Genomic DNA, 17,005 nt, shown 5'->3' with positions numbered 1-17,005 from the left:
TTGGGAAAGCATGGTGCTGAGTGCCAATTTTGGTCACTCTGGCTACGCATGACTCGGTGTGGTTGGGACCCATGGTGACACTGATGCATTGTTTTCACAGGCGGCATTTTGGCCAGTGACCGCAGCTCCTTGTGGGTACTGATTAACTGCATGTATGTGTGCTTTGGCAAATAGAGTGGATGATAGGACTCATCGGGTTGTTACTAGGTCCTCATCAGGGGATCGATGAAACGTGTGAAGGTAAATAGCGGGGAAGGTTTGTTTGCTTCTCAAGACCTCTCTGCATCAGGAGCAGGAATTGGCCTTTTTGTGCTATTTCCCTGTTCTGGCACAGATAGAAATAAACGTATTTGCACCCCCAAGAAGACCTTCATATGGCAAGCACAAGAAGAACGTAGAGTAAAAGCCTGGCAAGGGAGAACGTAGCCTGCCTGAGCGAGTTCATTAGTTATTTTTCCTCCACAAGCAGCAATACGTGGGGAAAAAGGAGGAAGGATATCTATCACAGAGGGAAACAGATTATCATTTGGAGTGAAAAGGTGGAGATGGGCTTTCAAATGGCTGAGAGGTAAATGGCAGCTTTTGATCTTCATGGTATCCCTTTGAGAACTCCTTTTTAATACTGTGTTATCACATTCAGTGTTAGGAGTGCCATGTGCTCGTTTGTTCAAGAGAACTACTTGGAACTGCTTGTTATATTGTGGATTTGCATAATATGTTTAAAGGCAATTTAAATAAAATTTAATTCCAATTTATGTAACCTTCTCTGAAGAATTTTTTCTCTTAATAAGTTGATGTGCTGTTACCTCTCTGCCGCACAGCGTAAGGCTGAAGCTTCCAGCCAGATTCTTATCTCCATCTGGTGTGTGCACATGGGAGGACAGTTTATAAAGCCATCTGAAATAAATAAATTGTATTCCTTATTTGCTCTGTTTGATCTGATTACCATCTCCTGTAACAAAGCAGGAGCTATGAAATTCTATGACTGAGGGATGAAGAAAGCTATTCTAGTGCTTGCTCTCACTTTGGGAAGATGACCCTTCCTTTGGTGTGTAAAGGTGTCAGGACGGAGTAGGACGAGGTTAAGCATTGAGTCGAGAGTGCAGGGCTGTACAGCTGGCAGTCTCTGGGCAATAATCTCTGCTCAGACATGTACAAAAATGTAACTGATCAATCCAACGGCCAGTTCATTGATTAAAAGGGCAAATGGGCTTTCATCCAGGAGTGCAGCAGAAAACAAACAGCTAGGCTTAAAAACAAGACTATTTAACCATCTGAAAGAGCGTGGAGCCATCACAGCTGCTGCAGAACCTGTCACGACTTGGCTGCCAAGAAGCCAGATGCTTGCATCAGAGGAATGCGTGTTTCACAAGCTGATACCTCTGCTTTCTGACACACAGCGACATGTCCAAAAAGGCAGGAGGAGAGCACAAATTAGTCAGCCTTCCCATTAGGTGCTAACCCTGCTGGAACACTGACACCTGCAGAAATACACGTTTTCATCAGGAACAGATTATGGAAACAACTTTCTCCTCTTAATAGAAACCACTTCCAATAACCAGCGGGGGACCACTGTCCATATGTAAAGTTAAACACTGCATAACTGATTTAATCATTGGATCCACTGGAATCTAAATTTGCAGAGGCTTACCCATATGATTAAGGATATACAAAAGCCCTTGAATGCACGTTGGTTTTGGGCCTGCTCCAGAATCCACTAATGCCATTGATTTCAATTAACTCTGGATAAGGTCACTGGTGGCTGAATCAATTGCTTGATTCCAGAAACAACAGGAAAGGCAAAGCAGGAATAATGGCTTAACCCATGGAATTAATGAGAGCCAGTCCTATGTACTTACATTTAGTAATCACATTTAAAACATTTCTGAGTTCTCCTGTAAGTCAAAAATCCAGCTTCTGCCTACCCCTTCCAGTTTGAAGTGGCAACACTCAAAATAGACTTTGTATGATTTGCTTAACGTCGTATTTTACAATGAGGCAATTTATAGTGAAAGCCAATGTCCTTTAAAGACATCCCATCAATTTTCTCCAATGAATGCTTTTCATAGAATTCTACTGAAGCAAAAATTACGGAACTGAAAAAGATTTAGAAATTGATTGCAAATCACTGCTATGGCTGGAAAAATTGTATATGATCATTTTAGGTCAGCTCATCTGAAAAGGTTAGATAAAACATTTCGGTTTAGCCATTCTTTTTCTTATGTGTCAGAATAGGGTGTCAAGGCTTCATCCTGACACTTAAGGACAGGATTTCCTGTAGGATGCGAGTTAGAGTAAATGTTTCTCTATAAATGCCCTCTTCCAGGAGGTAGAATATCATCTTTTTAGCTGCTGGAGTGACAGGCACTGGGGAGCACACAGGTCAATACAGAATGCTGTCCAGGAGCTCTTGGAGGGGGGAGCATGGCAGTGCCAGGTGTCGAGCACAACTGAAAAGGACAAACCAGACTGATAATATCCATGATCCCTGTATGTAGCGGAATGCTGGTCAGAAGGCAGTTGTTGTTGTTATATGCTATTTGCTGCTTTCTCTGAAGCTTAAATTCATAAATACGACAGAAGAGAGAGCTATTGTTTGTTCCAGTGGTAAAACTTGCCTTTGCTAAAGACCTTTCCCCTACTCTTGACATGCAGGGGAGGTAAAAAGCTTGGAAAAATAATCTAGTAAGGTTAAAACTCAAACTATCTTCGTGATCAAAAGCTTACCAGCCCGATCAAACCACTTCAACTGAAGGCCCTTTTTTGATACTGAGTATCTGAGGAGGTGCATGCATCGCCCCCATACGTTTCCTTATATTCTCTCCACATATTTTTTCTTGGTTCATTTGTTTATCCTTTCTGCCAGCTACCCCAGGCTTAGAAAAGCATTTACTGTGCTAACTTGTGACAATCTCACATGCTTGGAGGTATTTCTTTTGTGAGACATACTTAGCTGTGTTGGTAAAAGTGAGAATGATAGTAATTTCCAGGAGCATTTTGCTCTTCGGTACCCTGGTGTCATTCGAGAGACATTTCCATGATATTTTAGGAACCAGCTCAAGACTTCCAACCATGTGCAGCTCCAAGGAGGGCAAATTCTGCAGCCTGTGATTTATTTTACTATTTTTTAAATTTGCCCTCCAGTGATCTGAGTATTTATTGTGGGATAAAAATATAACAGTTTAGGGTGATATGATATTATATTATATTACAATCTGTTGGGATTTTAATGTCCTGCAATTTAGTCCTTCTAGACTGAACTGCTCTGTGTCTGTCAGCTTGTCTGTCCTTGCTCCAGGAGTAGTACCAGAGGGTAAAACAAGGCTTTTATGTGGCCCGCAGGCTCACCATCTGAAGCTGTACTGTACCCCACAGGACTCGCGACATAGTTAGACATCCCTCGGGGGAAATACTCTCAGCTCTTACCATCTCCCTTTTAACTTGCTGGGCTGTGAGGCTGATCACCTTGTGCCGCAGCTTTATGGGTCTGTAATGAGAGAGTGGACCCAGAGGCACCTGAGTTCGAGCCGTTTTCTGCTCTTGTGCTGGTAAGAAGCGAACATGCACATTGGGCATGTGCGACTGCAGGGACTTCTGCAGTGCTTCAGGGAAAGGGTGGTGTGGTTTAAGTGACTCGATCCCATGGGCTTACTGCATTTTGTAAGAAGATCAGAGCTTTGTTTTGGCGCCTTCAGTGAGGAAGAACTTTTTACGTTAATAATAAAGAAAAATCAAATGTGGACAGTGAACCTGAAGATAAGATGGGTCTTGAACAGATCCTGGCTATACTGCGGTAGGTTAATTGACAAGCTTTACTAATATCCATGTCTACTTAGATCAGTTCATTATGGCTCATCTTACCTGTTTGCCCATCAAATATGAGGCGGTATGAAGCTGAATTATTTCCTTGGATGCATGGCTTACTGCACATCAGTCCAGGAGCAACTACTGCAGCTCATGACTTCAACTTCTTTATCTTTTCCCTCAACCTGTAGCTAGTCAAGGACTGAATTCTGTCATGAATTTTGTTCTAACAAAAGCCACAGCATTCCTGCCAAAAATAATCTGTATCTGCACAGCCAGTAGCTATATCTTATGATGACTTAGAATAGAAATTAGATGGATAAATGCACTGACAGGGTGAGCTAATGGCCACTCCCTTAATAAGGGTTGTAATTTGAAGAATGCTGTATCTGTTATGTCCACCCGCATGGGAATTCTCCTCCTGGGAAAAATAACTTGCTGGTTAAACCCACAAATCTCAATACTTGTTTCTTTGCACATTTATTTTTACAAGATCCACCAGTTCAGGTAAGGATTAAGGTAGAACTTACTTAGATGGAAGTCTCCAAAAAATTACTTTCAGGCAATCGAAGTACCTGCCTCTGCAGTGTTGCCTGACTGGAGAGATGTGAGCAGTGTGTCTGCTGCCCTGATCCTGCTCACCTAGGTGTGCTTAGCCTGGAAATGCATTAACATTCTCTAGAATGTTTAGAAAGTGCTAAATTTTGCTAAATAGTACAAATACTTCCTGGGAGCAGGCTGCAGTTTTCCTTAAGGCTTGTCCTTTTTTTTTTAAAGAAAAAATATTTAATTAAATATTTGGCTTTTTTGATTAAATCAGTGGTTTCCTTATTTTATGAATCTATATACTCTTCCTGTCTTCTACATGTGTGTGTCTGCATTAGTGTCACAGGACAAGCCAGTTTTGTTATCAAGAGAGCTGGAGTATAACCTGTGTTTTGCAGTTATTTAATGTTTATAAATACTTCTAATGACTGGTGAAAAACCAAATCTTATACTTGGTCTGAGAAAGCACACTGTAAATCAGCATCAGGTTTAAACAAAATCTTACTCTTCTACTGATCTTATGGATGGGCTTGTTCTTGCTAGAATGAGACGAAGCCTCATGAAGCTGTATATGCGAGCACACGGCCTCATTCATGTTTGCTTAAATCAAGTAGCTGCACTATGGCACTTGCAAAGCTGGGTCTAAAGCTGTATGTTTTGAATTTAATGTTATTGAATATTATATGTTGGTACTTATTACTCCCATAGCCCACTTCATCTTCAAAGTATTTTGAAGGCTTCCTGGATCAAACTAGCAAGGTTTTAATGAGCAAGATATAAAACCTTGCTGACTGCAATGGAAGAGGAACGCAACCCTGTATGCTTGAGTCAGGGTGGTAAATATAACTCATAGCTACACAGTGTGGTGTTTCTTGTGTGCTACAGGCTGATTAGCCACAGGAATAAATGAAGGGGGATTTATAACAGATCTCCTTCAAAAGCACAAACTTATGTTTGAGAGGCAGCAAGTGGCAGAGGTAGTGATAGCCCATGCAAGCAGTTCCAGCGAGCTCAGCGCCTCTATGTCCATAGGGTATTGCTGCCACTCAGGGCAAGCACCAATAAAATCAGGCACTCTGTCATTAAGACCACACAATTTATTTTTTTTTAATGACACTCTTGCAGGCAAAAGCAAGATCTTCAGCTAATGCTGACTGCTGTTGTTCAGGTGTGTTACTGCATCTACCTTGACTTACATCAGCTGAGGATGTGACCCAAGATTGATTTGCTCTCTGTAAATACAGGCAGAATTTGGGTTGATGCTCCTATGCGTAGCAATTAAAAATGTGAAAACTTGGCTTCAGCTCATCACTGAGCTCAAGTTTCGGTTGTTTTATTGTTTGTGGAACGTGCAGTCTTGGGTGTTTGGATGTGAGTGGCCAGGTGTTTCCCAATATTGAAGCTCTTTGTGTGGAAGCATGCACAGATAACAGAGCTCTGTCTGTCACAACCCTTGGTGGTGCCCTTCCAGCGTTTGAAGTTCTGACTTGAAAGGACTGACTTCTGAGAAATCAAGGCACAGAGTTCCAGCCCCTCTCTTTCAGCCCGAACTCTCAATGACAGAGGATAGATTCAGATTAGTAGCTGAACTAGTTCTCAAGTGAGTACCCTGCGCCTTGTTGGGAACTGAGTGTGTGTTTCAGCTCCAAAATGCTACTTGGTCTTGGACCTCCACCTCTGAGAAGGAAAGGTCAGTATTTATGCCCTTAGCACCTAGTGAATAACTATGTTTGATGCTGTTTCTTGCTTTCTTATATTTTCATCTTTGGAAAGTGACAGAGTTTTCTTCAAAACACGTTGTCACTGAAGTTGAGCTGTCTTAAATCTTGCAAAGATCGTAGTTTGTAATTCTGTAACTTTTAAAATTTGGAATGTGTTGAAACTTTCACTCCAACCTATTAAAGTCCTGTGCTCTATGCTTTAAAATCCATGTGGATTTGCACCCCTAGTTACATATTTTTAAATAAACAAAAGAAATAGGAGAATGCAGAAGTAAATTAGGAAAAGGCACCGCTGGAATTTTTAATTTTTCTTTTTCTCCCTGTGCTCTTTCCATGTTGAAGCTGTTTAAGTTGTTCTTACTTTTCTGCTTTCCCTGCAAACACTGTTTATTCATTCTAAGAAAACATCAGTTGGGTAAACAGAAGTATTTATATGTGCAGCACTGCAACTCCTACTAAGATGCAAATTGTGCTGCAGGGAAGATAGTTTGTGCTTTTCTTTCCTCTTTGCTTTTCTTTTTTGACAGTCGGTTAATAAAGACTCAACAATAAGCAGCTGCCTGTGATGTCATTTGGGACTTTGTCCACAGAGCTTGTATTTACAAGTACTGAGCAACTACATAGCAGCAGCAAACCCAACTATCAGCAAACTTCATGTCTGCTGTTACTAGAGGACTTCAGGAGTGCTGTGGATGGTGTAGAAAGCTAACTCTGTTCTTCTAACCACAGATTTTTAAAGCTTGGTAAATAAACACTGGATAAACTCAAGAGAATTTCTGGACTGCAAAGACTTCTTACGGTTCTGAGTTCTCCAGGGCTGGCATGTTTTGACTGAACTGCTGCAAGTAAGACTTTTGCTGTTTTGGTGTTTTTATCATCTCTGTAAAGCTTATTTTCTCTAGGAGTGTGTCAGCATTGCTATTTGTAGTTTTGCTTTAATTAAAAGAGAGGCAAGTATATAGTTGTTAGGAGTAATTACAGCCATGCATCTGAGTGTGGTTCAGCAACAGATTAAAGGACAAATGAAAACTTGATTCTGGCTTTTGTTTGCTGAGATTACACTGAAGTGGTTCTCTTTTAATGTAAGTGATGAAACTCTAAGATTCTTAAAATCTCATGAGTACTGTCATCAACTGAACAAAACCTAGCCTGTCTTAAGATTGTTCTTTTATCATTTCATGATATTTATTTGAATGGTAAAAATTAATTTGTATTTTTCATACAATTCCCCTACATTTTTTAATACAGTCTTCTTTAAAAAATATTTTGCTCCTTATGCAGGTATTGATTTAAAGCGAAACTTGTCTATTTTTACTTTTAGCCTCTCTTCAAGTTCTGGAGGTATATAAGTTTAAAAGAAAGAATCATATAGTGCTTTGAAATCTGACAACTTTTGGATAAAATGAGTTGTCAATTATGTAAGAAACAGTAATTTTTGGGTTGAGTATTTATGTTAGAAATGCAATAAATCCTGGAACATCAGAGCAGAAGTGTACTAACCCTAGTACACTAGTAACTGCTGTGAAAAAACTGTTTCTGTACTGCTTGCTGTTTGTGGGACAGAACTGTTTCTGACCACGGGTTAACTCATTTTCAGGACAACTAGCTGTGATTGTCATGGAATTATTCCTATTTTACAAAAGGGGAAACTGGCCCATGGATGTGATTTATTAAAACTTGGTTTACTTGCTTCAAAAGCTGGTAACAAACCCCAGGTATCCTGCTTCTCATTTCAATACCTCGCCAGAAGCCCGTTCTAAATTGCTGCAATTTCAGTTGCAGTGGCTTTTCCAGGGAGTAACCTGATCACAGTACTCTGTATGAGGAACTCTTTTATTACTGTTTACCTCTATTTAATGATCTGTTTTTGTGGAGACAAAGCGCATTTCTGAAGAATGAAATCAGAACACTGTGATTGGCATGTATATGAGGGTAAGTCAGTACAAATAAATCAAATAGGTATTGGAGGATCCCTCCTGAATTATTAGCACTATCGATTTTGTTTTGCTTTTCTTGCTTCTGACTTTTTGTTTACAAGGCCTCTCAGTCCTACACCGCAACAGATTTTTGGGGCTTCCTATTAAGGTTTGCGTGGCTACAACTGCAGATGCCTCTCTCAAGTGACCCTGTTTCTACAGCAGATCAAAACCTGTCTGTCTCTTTTTGATGTTATAATGTGGTTTGACATGTCGAGATATTGTGCAGCTTAGGAGCTGTTGTTCTGTCTTTGGAATTGAAGCATATTCTCCTGGGGGCGGGGGGGAAGCCCTAAATTTAGCTGTGCATTGATGCCACGTGAATGGAAAAGGCTTTTGGGGTTTTAAATAGGCGCTTAAATAAAAGCACAGTTTTATTCTTTAGGTGTTCATCTTCCTTCAGAAATAGTATAAACAAAAAGTTTATAGGTTCTTTAAAAGACCTTTTTGTAACTTGGAAACTTCCACTGAATGCAAGGTGAAGAACAGAGAATTGTGATAGTGCCTTTCCCCGGGGAGAAGGAATAGGTTTAAGGTTAGGGGGTTTAATCCCTGCTACACTGACTCCTCTAGGCCAATCTTTCCTTCCCTCTGTCACCTTGTGGCCAATAACCATGATCTACTGCTATGAACTGATGATGGTATTTACACTTGCAAATGTGTGCAAAAGGTGTCATGTTGGCAAATGTCTTCAAAATAATTAGAACAAAAATTGATTGAAAAATGCTTAAGTCCCACTTATCTTTGTCACTTAATTTTAAGTTCAAGTCCCAATCTTACAAATGTGAATTTCACTCCTTTTCAAGAAAACTTCATGGACTTCTCTGCTATTGTCCCTGTGCATAAGTTGTGTATAAGTGTTTAGAGGCTTAAATTTAAAAAAGTAAATGTAAAGTGGTAGGGTACAATTCCACTTCCACTTCAGTCAAGAGCAAATCTTCTGCTAATTACCTTAAGAGCAGAAGCAGACTCTCAAAACCTGATGAGCCCAGGGGCATTTGATTTTAATTTTCCTCCCTTATATTTCCCTTCTCACATTTACATTTTCTTTCTTATATTCCAGTGTAGCAAATTAGGATACAGAGCCAGCTCACTTTTCACCAGAGGGATCCCCTGGTTGAATTTTCCCTGGCTCTGAGAAATCTGCCCAAGGATACCGCCTATAATCTGATAACATTCTGGGATGGCAGTAAAGGGGACAATCGCCAACAGAATGTCAATTCTTTGGGCCTTCTCACCATCTGAAAAGAAACGGAATAAGTGCAGACTCCAGCCTGTCATCATCTGACAAGTGGGACTGAGGTTGGGATAAAAGCCACAGAACAAAGGTGCCAAAGGGAAGCACAGTTGGCTGAGGGGCTTAGCACAGCGCAGCCAGGGCCAGATGCGGCCCGATGCTCTGCAGCTCCTGTGTGGTTCTGCGTGTGTTCAGCTCCTGGCAGGATTGGAGTTAGGCTTAAGAAAAATCCATGCCAAAGCTACCAGAACACCTTTGGAAGTTATAGCCTCTAATATGCAGTTTTATTACAAAACCAGGATAAATGTACAATGTAAATAGAACATGAACCATTAACACTTGTAATACTCTGTTCTGTACTGGCTAATGATACCGTTCCTGTAGCATGCAGAAACCTGAATTACGTTAAGTATTCCCTGATGGTTACATAAATTAGTCATGATGTTTTGGGGATGAAAAGTTAGATAGCTATTATGTGAAAAGTACTTGGAATCTTTTATGATTCCATTGACTGGCATTCAGGTGAATCACATAAATGTGGTTTGTACAGCAGCAGTGGCTCCTGGAAACTGGCAGTAGCATTGTCTATGGGCTATGAATGATGCAGACCCTGAAAAGCAGGTTGGAATATAAAGCAGTGGATAGAAATTATGTTGCTAAAAAATGGTCTATTAGTATTGACACATAGCAAGAACAAATGCTACTGTTAAGCTGCACGTTTGATAAGCTTTCCACAGGACAACGCTATTTGTTTTCCAGAGCCAAACTAGCCTTGGATAGTGCGTGCACACAATAGGTCTCTGCAGAATCACATGCATGTCACAAATTATTTTCTTTGACAGCGCTAATTGATTATTATAATTCATCATTATCTAAATTGTTAAATTCAACAGTTTGCCGTATCCTTTTGTTTCTTTGTTGCTCAGACATAATACAAATAGGAAGAGTTAATTACTGCATGCAACAACAGAGGCGAATTTCATTGTCTGCCTCACTTTGATTGAAGCTGTGTTGAATCACCACTGTGGATTTTCAGTAATGGTAGAGAAAAGAAGGAAGCAGGAATTCTTTTGCAGTGAAGTTGCTTTTTGGTGGTCGTTAGCATTTGTATTTTCAGTAGTATTCTTTTTGCAGCTGGACTATATCGTGCTTGCTTCGCCTACACTAAGTATTACCTAATTGTGCAAACTGAAATTGCATGTGTGCATTGATCCTGTTGGGAATCAATGGCACTCCTTGAGGAATATAGCACAACTTGACAGGAGTAAAAGGATTGCATTTGCTGCTAAAATGACTCACGCCACTAGATATGAGCACTTGGCTTTTTTCTTTAGTACTCTGGTGATGTCCAGAACTGGATCTGCTGGGTAAAAGGATGTAGTGCTCTCGGCGCAGGAGGTCTAGGGAGATTAAGCGATGGCTTAATTTATGCAAATTCCTAAAGCTCCGATCTAGGCTGCAACCTTCTAAGATTTGGTGTAACTTAGCTGTAAAATGTAGGATCTTTTCAGCAGCTCTGAAATGATCTGACAAAATGGTTCATAGTGATAAGATCTTGGGGGGTTATTTTGCCAGTAGAGGGCCATGTTAAACTGGGTAAAATAACTCCCTCTTGGTCTCACATTTTCAGTGAGTAACAGCTTAAAGCATATGGTTGTTTTCAAGGGCAAAATGAGTAAATAATTGGATTTTTTAGAAGCTGCTGAATGATTAATTATTTAAAATCAGAATCACATCACTTTTACAGTACAGCACAGTTCTGTGTCAGTCTAATTAGACTGAATTCTGGTCTTTAAAATACATCATATCTACCTGTTTATTCTAAACTGTTCAAGGTTGATAGATACAGCCCTAATAAGTCATTAAGCTGACGTGATATACAGCAGCAGCATGTGCTTTTGCTGTAATGACACAAATGAGAAAAGAATTGTTTTTCAGAGGTACAATCACGTTTGTTTTTTGATGTGGCCTCTAAACTAGCAGTCATTATTCAGGCTCTAGTGCTGCAGGAGTTGACCTTTGGCAAAATATTTTGTTATCCTCAATCTTTTATACAGGCCTTTTGTGAACTCTGCACAGCTCTCATTTTGCTGATTGCATTTAAAGTCATTTATTGCACAGTGTTTGCCCTTCTAGCAGATGTTAAAGGATTCCCTGCCTCCCCCTTAAAGGCTACTCCTCCACAGCATCTAATTATAACCTACACAAAAGATTAACAGATGTTATAATTGTCTTTACTCATTGATTAAATAGTTTCTGCATGATTTGCTCTCTCTTCCCCTCGTTGCTGATTTGTAAGGTCTTTCCGAATGAGTCTCATGCATCTGCAATTTGTTAACAGTGGCTGTCTTCAGTTCTTAACTTTTTGGGTTTGTGGTTCAGTTTGAGCGTGTTATAGATGTTGTTCTGGACAACATGACAGAAACGTGTTAAAAATGGGTGCGTGGATACCTGCTTTGATTCCAGATGTTCCTGTTTTTCCTCTTCCTTTTAACCATTCCGTCTGAAATGTATATAAAAAGCAGACTAATTTTAATGCATATAAATTGGAGACTGGAGGGGCAAATGCTGAGATTTGCTTAGCAGTAGTTTTGTCCCCGTACTTCAGTTGCCACTTGCAGAGGAAATTTGTGGCTGAGGAAACCAGTTTAAGGAGAAAATTTCTAGTACAACTTTTCTAGTAGGACCATTAGAAAACTTTGGGTTTGCTTGGTTTTTTCGTGTGGTTCTTTTCACCTTCCCACAAAATTAAGTTTACTTGATTCTTGAGCTAACTAATCTCTTCTCTGTTGTGTTCCCACATTGATCTGAGGGCTCTTTTCTCGAGTGGATCCATGGCCCTTCTTCTACAGCACAACAGTGCCAAGCTTAACAACTGTTGTCTTATGTTCTTCTAAATCTTTTAGCATCTTGAACTAGGTCAGACCAAACAATGTTTCTTTTCAGAGAGGTGAAACATCTTGCACATATATTTTCGCTACTGGGGATTTACTGGTACTTAAATGTCCTTCCCTGTTGTTGGGATTCCATATAACATTTTCCTTACATCTTTCATTGACACAGATGTGAGTCATTGGCAAGTCCACAAAGATTTCCGTGATAGTCTCTGAGTGTCCCACAGTTCTAGGAAGCTGCATCTGTCGCAGGGCCTCAGCCTGAAGTGCTCAGCCTTGCTTAGTTCAGAATTAGGGTGAGAAGAAAGCGAAGTCAATGGAGAGCATTTTCTCACATGGTCTCTGACAAAACCTCTGAATGGGTTAAAGAAGAGAAACAGATTAAAGGCTTGAGGCTTGAATTATGGGCTTGGTTATTCAAAAGCCATAAAATATTGTGCTGTTCCCCCTGCCCATCCCCCAAATCCTACTCAAATGTAAAAATGTTGCCTTGATTTCTAGTCAGAAAAACCACATCGTGTTGAAATTGGGCATACCTTCTTCTATCAAAACCCCTCAAGTTCTGTGTGGATGTCTAGGAATACTAATGCAATTAATGCAGATTCATGGATATGTGGGACATCCTCAGTGATTCTGCTTTGTTGATACTGTGTGGAAATATATTCTCTTTACAGTGAACACCATACATAGTGCTGGCTGTGAGATTTGCAATATAACCTACAGAGCTCTAGGTTTTTATCAGCTTTTAAAGTTGATCTTTTACTTCTAATTCATGAGTTTTAATAGCCTGAATAATAATCTTTGCAGTGCACAAAAGCATTTGTCTGGGGATTCAAAACTGCTCTAGAAACAGAGGTACTTTGTGGGATTAACAAAGAACACTGTATCCTCCTTGTTTTTCAATGACATCTCAGTGCTCCTGAATACTTTCCATTTATAAGCTGGGGGTAGCAAATTATAGATTCATAATAAGAAAATTCCAGGGTGCCAACTGTGCTTGCGAAGTATATTTTAATTATATAGACACCTGTCCACTACCAACTTGTAATATTTCATAGAGGTCACTGAACAGCCAGCCGATGGAAATGACTTTTATTCAACACCAACCTGCTCAGAGTTTGAAACATTGATCCAGAGCTGAAAGGCTAAAAACCCAATTACAAATAATCAGATCTATCCAATCCCCGTATTATGCTGGTGGTAAAAGGCCTAGGTGTTCTTTGCAGTTACACAAGAGAAACATTTAGAAATTACTAAAAGTTCAGCTAAATCATTAAGGATTTTTTAACATCTGCTAGTAGCTGCTACTGAAGGAAAGTTTTAAAGTGAAACCTGGTTTAACATTTTAATAAATGCTTTCTGTTATGTCGCTGGCTGTTAGCCCTAACATTTGAAACTAAAATCTTCATTTTTGTTTTAAGGTTGCACAGGTAAATGAAAGACAGCACCAAATGAACTGAAGAGACAACAATAGCACAATCTACAAAGTCTCAGGCTGGCCATTCTCGTTGTCTCTCTGCTTGAGAATCTGTAGACTTGTATTTAATTATGTGCCTTTCCTAAAACTAATAACTTCCTTCCCTTAAGCTGCAATTCTGTCATGGTGTTATTGATTGGGAATACATCACAATGTTCATAGGAAACTATTTCTGTCATTTATATTTAATCAAGTGAATTGCTTTTCTTCTCGATTACCACAAAAATCTCCTGTCACCAGAAAAAGCTTTGAACAGACATGGATAAGAATTTATTGACTGGATGATAGTTTTCAGCACAGCCCTGAGAAAGGAATGGTTCATAAGGTACACAGCCATGGGCAGCATGACAACGCAGAGGAGGCGTATAGCACAAACCCTAGGCAATGTTTTTCTTGTTCTTGGCAGGGAGGTAATCTTTCTTTCTCCCTTGTAAAGCACTGAAGTCTCACTTTCACCCACTGGCTATTGCCTGTTGTAGAAGCAAGTTATGTTTTACTTCTTTTACTTATTTCTCTCTGCCTGAACTCCAGGTTTGCATCCTGTGTGTTACAGGGGGATTCTGAGCTTGGGTGCATAGTTTAAGAGCTTATGAATCCTGGGAGCATATTTGAGATCCCCCACCCCTTAGGTATCTAACTTAACCAGCAGCAGGAGGAGGCTAGATCCCCTTAGCTCCTAACATACTCAGCTAAGATGGCGTGGCTCACCCAGCATGAGGCAAAGGAAAGTTTAAGATTTAACTCAAAGAATCCTCACCCAAGAAGACAGGAAGGATATGACTCCTTCTTGTGGGTTTAGGAGACCCCCTTGGGAAGAAGTGCCATGAAGACCCCACCTGGCTTTCTCCTTTCTTTCCTCTTCCCCTTCCTGGAGTCCTGTTCAGACTTTCTCTTCTCTCCGGTAGCTCCAGGTAACATCACTGTGAGCCAACAGGGAAAACCAAAGGTGAACAGCACTAAAGGCTGCAGCATTCTAAAGGCTGCAGCATTCTGCTTAAGACCACCAACTATTACAGAAAAAAAGGGTCCTGTTCTAATTAAAAATAAAAATAAAAATGCTGCTTTTATGCTTCCTGGTTTGCCCTGCAGGGGAGCTGGGTTTAAATCTGTGGAGGGAGTCGAGGATATCTGGCTTGTTGCCTGCATAGCTGCTTTCTGTTGGTTGGTGGCAGACTCTTCTCTGCCTCTTTGTTTGGTTTAATTCTGTCCTAGCTGCATTTCTACAATCAGATTTATTTTGACAGAATAGCCAAGAGGCGAATGAGAACTGAGTGTCTTCTGCTGCCTCGTGCAGAATTTAGAGAAAGACTCATTCCCCTGTTTGGGTGTGTAGTGATGTACACATGTGGTAGACAGAGAAGAGTAATGACACAAAGCAGCAGCACGAATAGAAAGTTTTACTCTTACAGTCTCTGACAAAGAGGAATTATTCTGTAAATGGCACGTATATATACTATATATTATTATCTTCACAGTATAGCAGAGAAACTGAGACAGTGGAAGTTAGTGAATCAACTTAAACCACCCACTCAAGAGCAGGGATCCAACTTAAAATATGGGCAAACTTAGAGCTTGCCTGAAATGAACCAAGTATACTTTCTTTCTTCCTTGCTTATGCCCTGCCCCCCCAATAAACCTTATGCAGAACAAAATACTTAAAAAGGTTATATTTAGTCTTAAAATGCACTTTAAAATTCAAAGTGCATCCTTTAGAACATGCAAGTGTATTAACGCTTTCCCCTTCCCCACTAAAAATACTATTTTTTTTTTTTTTTAGCTGAAATTCAAGACAAACAGTAATGTTGAATAACTTTAGTTATCCCAAGACTGGAGGTGCATAAACTATAATCTTAAAAGCTTTATCTAAACGTGCATGGCATTACTTCCAAGAAATAATCTAGGGGGAAAAAAAAATCCCATTTGACGCATTAACATGAATTCTATAAGAAAAAGTGGCAGAAAAAAGTGGAAGAATAATCCTGTGCCAACCAAACTGTTGGTACTGCAAGCAGAAATATCTTTCAGATTTTAGTGAATGACGAACTTCTGAAATGCCAGTAGTTTTCTTTTCTTTTCTTTTTTCTTTTGTGCCACTTTTGGTAGTTTAATGATTTTTATTTTGCATTCTAAATGGACAGATGCTTGAGAGATAGACAGACTAGAGACTTTTAATAGTATGCCTCCTTTCTTTCTAGCATTTTCTGGGTAGTACTTGTATCCATAATCCCAATGTGTCGGATTATTTCCTGTGATGGCAGATGTATGTTCTCTCCCATTTCACTTGGTAGAGCTGAGTGCAGACGAGTTAAAGACTGGTAGAATGACATAAAACATAGGAGAGTTATGAACCTTTTAAGTAGGAAAATCATAAATGTTTTTTAATTTACATTTTATTAAGTTTCTGGCAGATGGAAAAATTAGAAATCAGTGTGTGACAGCCAATCTTCACACTGAGAAACTGGAGCAAGCACTGCCAGCAACTGACTGCATGGGGGGAAGGATGGAGTGGCTCTTCTCCCCCCCCCCCAAAGCAAAAGCCTATCACTCTAATAGCCTCTAATGTGGATCAACCACTGCAGTGTATAAAGAGATACTCTGAGAAGAAAGGGAGAGAGGGCTCTTTTCTTCCCCATCAAGGTCTTCAGACAACTCATTCCTGGCAGCATCCTCACTTTGAGTGTATTTTATTGTAGTTTGTCCTGCCTTATTTTTTTTATGACAAGTGTTCCTTTGATTCTCTGGGAATCAATCTGTATTGGATTTCACTTTAGGTAATTTCTTCAGATATTCAGCATCATTTCCCCCTCTTTATTTCTTTTCAGCCTATTGTCAATAACCTAATCAATTCTTCACTGTCTCTAGTGTTAGTATACGTCCCTCAAACTTGTGTAGATGGTCATTCCTTCCCATTTTAGTCTCTTTGTCATTGTTTGAAATTACTATGAAGGGACTTGTTAATCGTTTCCCACCAAGTCAATACTTTAATTGTCTTTGCTGCTATTGTCTGAATTCCATCAAGTTTGTCTATATCCTTTTGGCCCAGAACTGAATTCGGCATTTGAGACGAGGTTGCTCTAGAATTGCAGAGAAAAAAAGAGCTGAAGGGCTTCGGTATGCCGGGACTGTTCTGTCACTGTAAGGAAATATGGATGAGGACAGAATATCTTTCACTTTTAAATTTTTTCATAATAGTTTTCTTGGCCATAAGCTGAAGATGGAGTTTAATCAATGTGTATTCCTTTTAATTTTGTGGTCTTGATATCCCAAAGTCCCACATGCTCTGTTGTGTAAGAATAAAGTGAATTTGAATTGGCCGGGGAAATCTCTCTGGAGTTTTTCTTTTATGTATG

General features: G+C 39.8%; 1 protein-coding gene across 6 annotated transcripts in view; it reads left to right on the top strand.

Moving 5' to 3' along the window:
* Window positions 1–6,672: 6,672 nt before the first annotated feature.
* NCKAP5 (NCK associated protein 5) overlaps window positions 6,673–17,005 on the top strand; it is a 395,279-nt gene continuing 384,946 nt past the window's right edge. For 3 of the 6 annotated variants that reach the window (XR_012836176.1, XM_075757174.1, XM_075757176.1), the window contains exon 1: window positions 6,673–6,916. The gene's annotated coding sequence lies outside the window, so the exon portion shown is untranslated. The remainder of the gene's footprint in view (window positions 6,917–17,005) is intronic. The other 3 variants (XM_075757171.1, XM_075757172.1, XM_075757169.1) reach the window with 1 other exon arrangement.

This window comes from Balearica regulorum, chromosome 6, assembly GCF_011004875.1.
Source record: "Balearica regulorum gibbericeps isolate bBalReg1 chromosome 6, bBalReg1.pri, whole genome shotgun sequence".
NCBI lineage: Eukaryota > Metazoa > Chordata > Aves > Gruiformes > Gruidae > Balearica > Balearica regulorum.
Note: the sequence above shows the minus strand (reverse complement) of the source record. Positions and strands in the feature narration are given on the sequence as shown.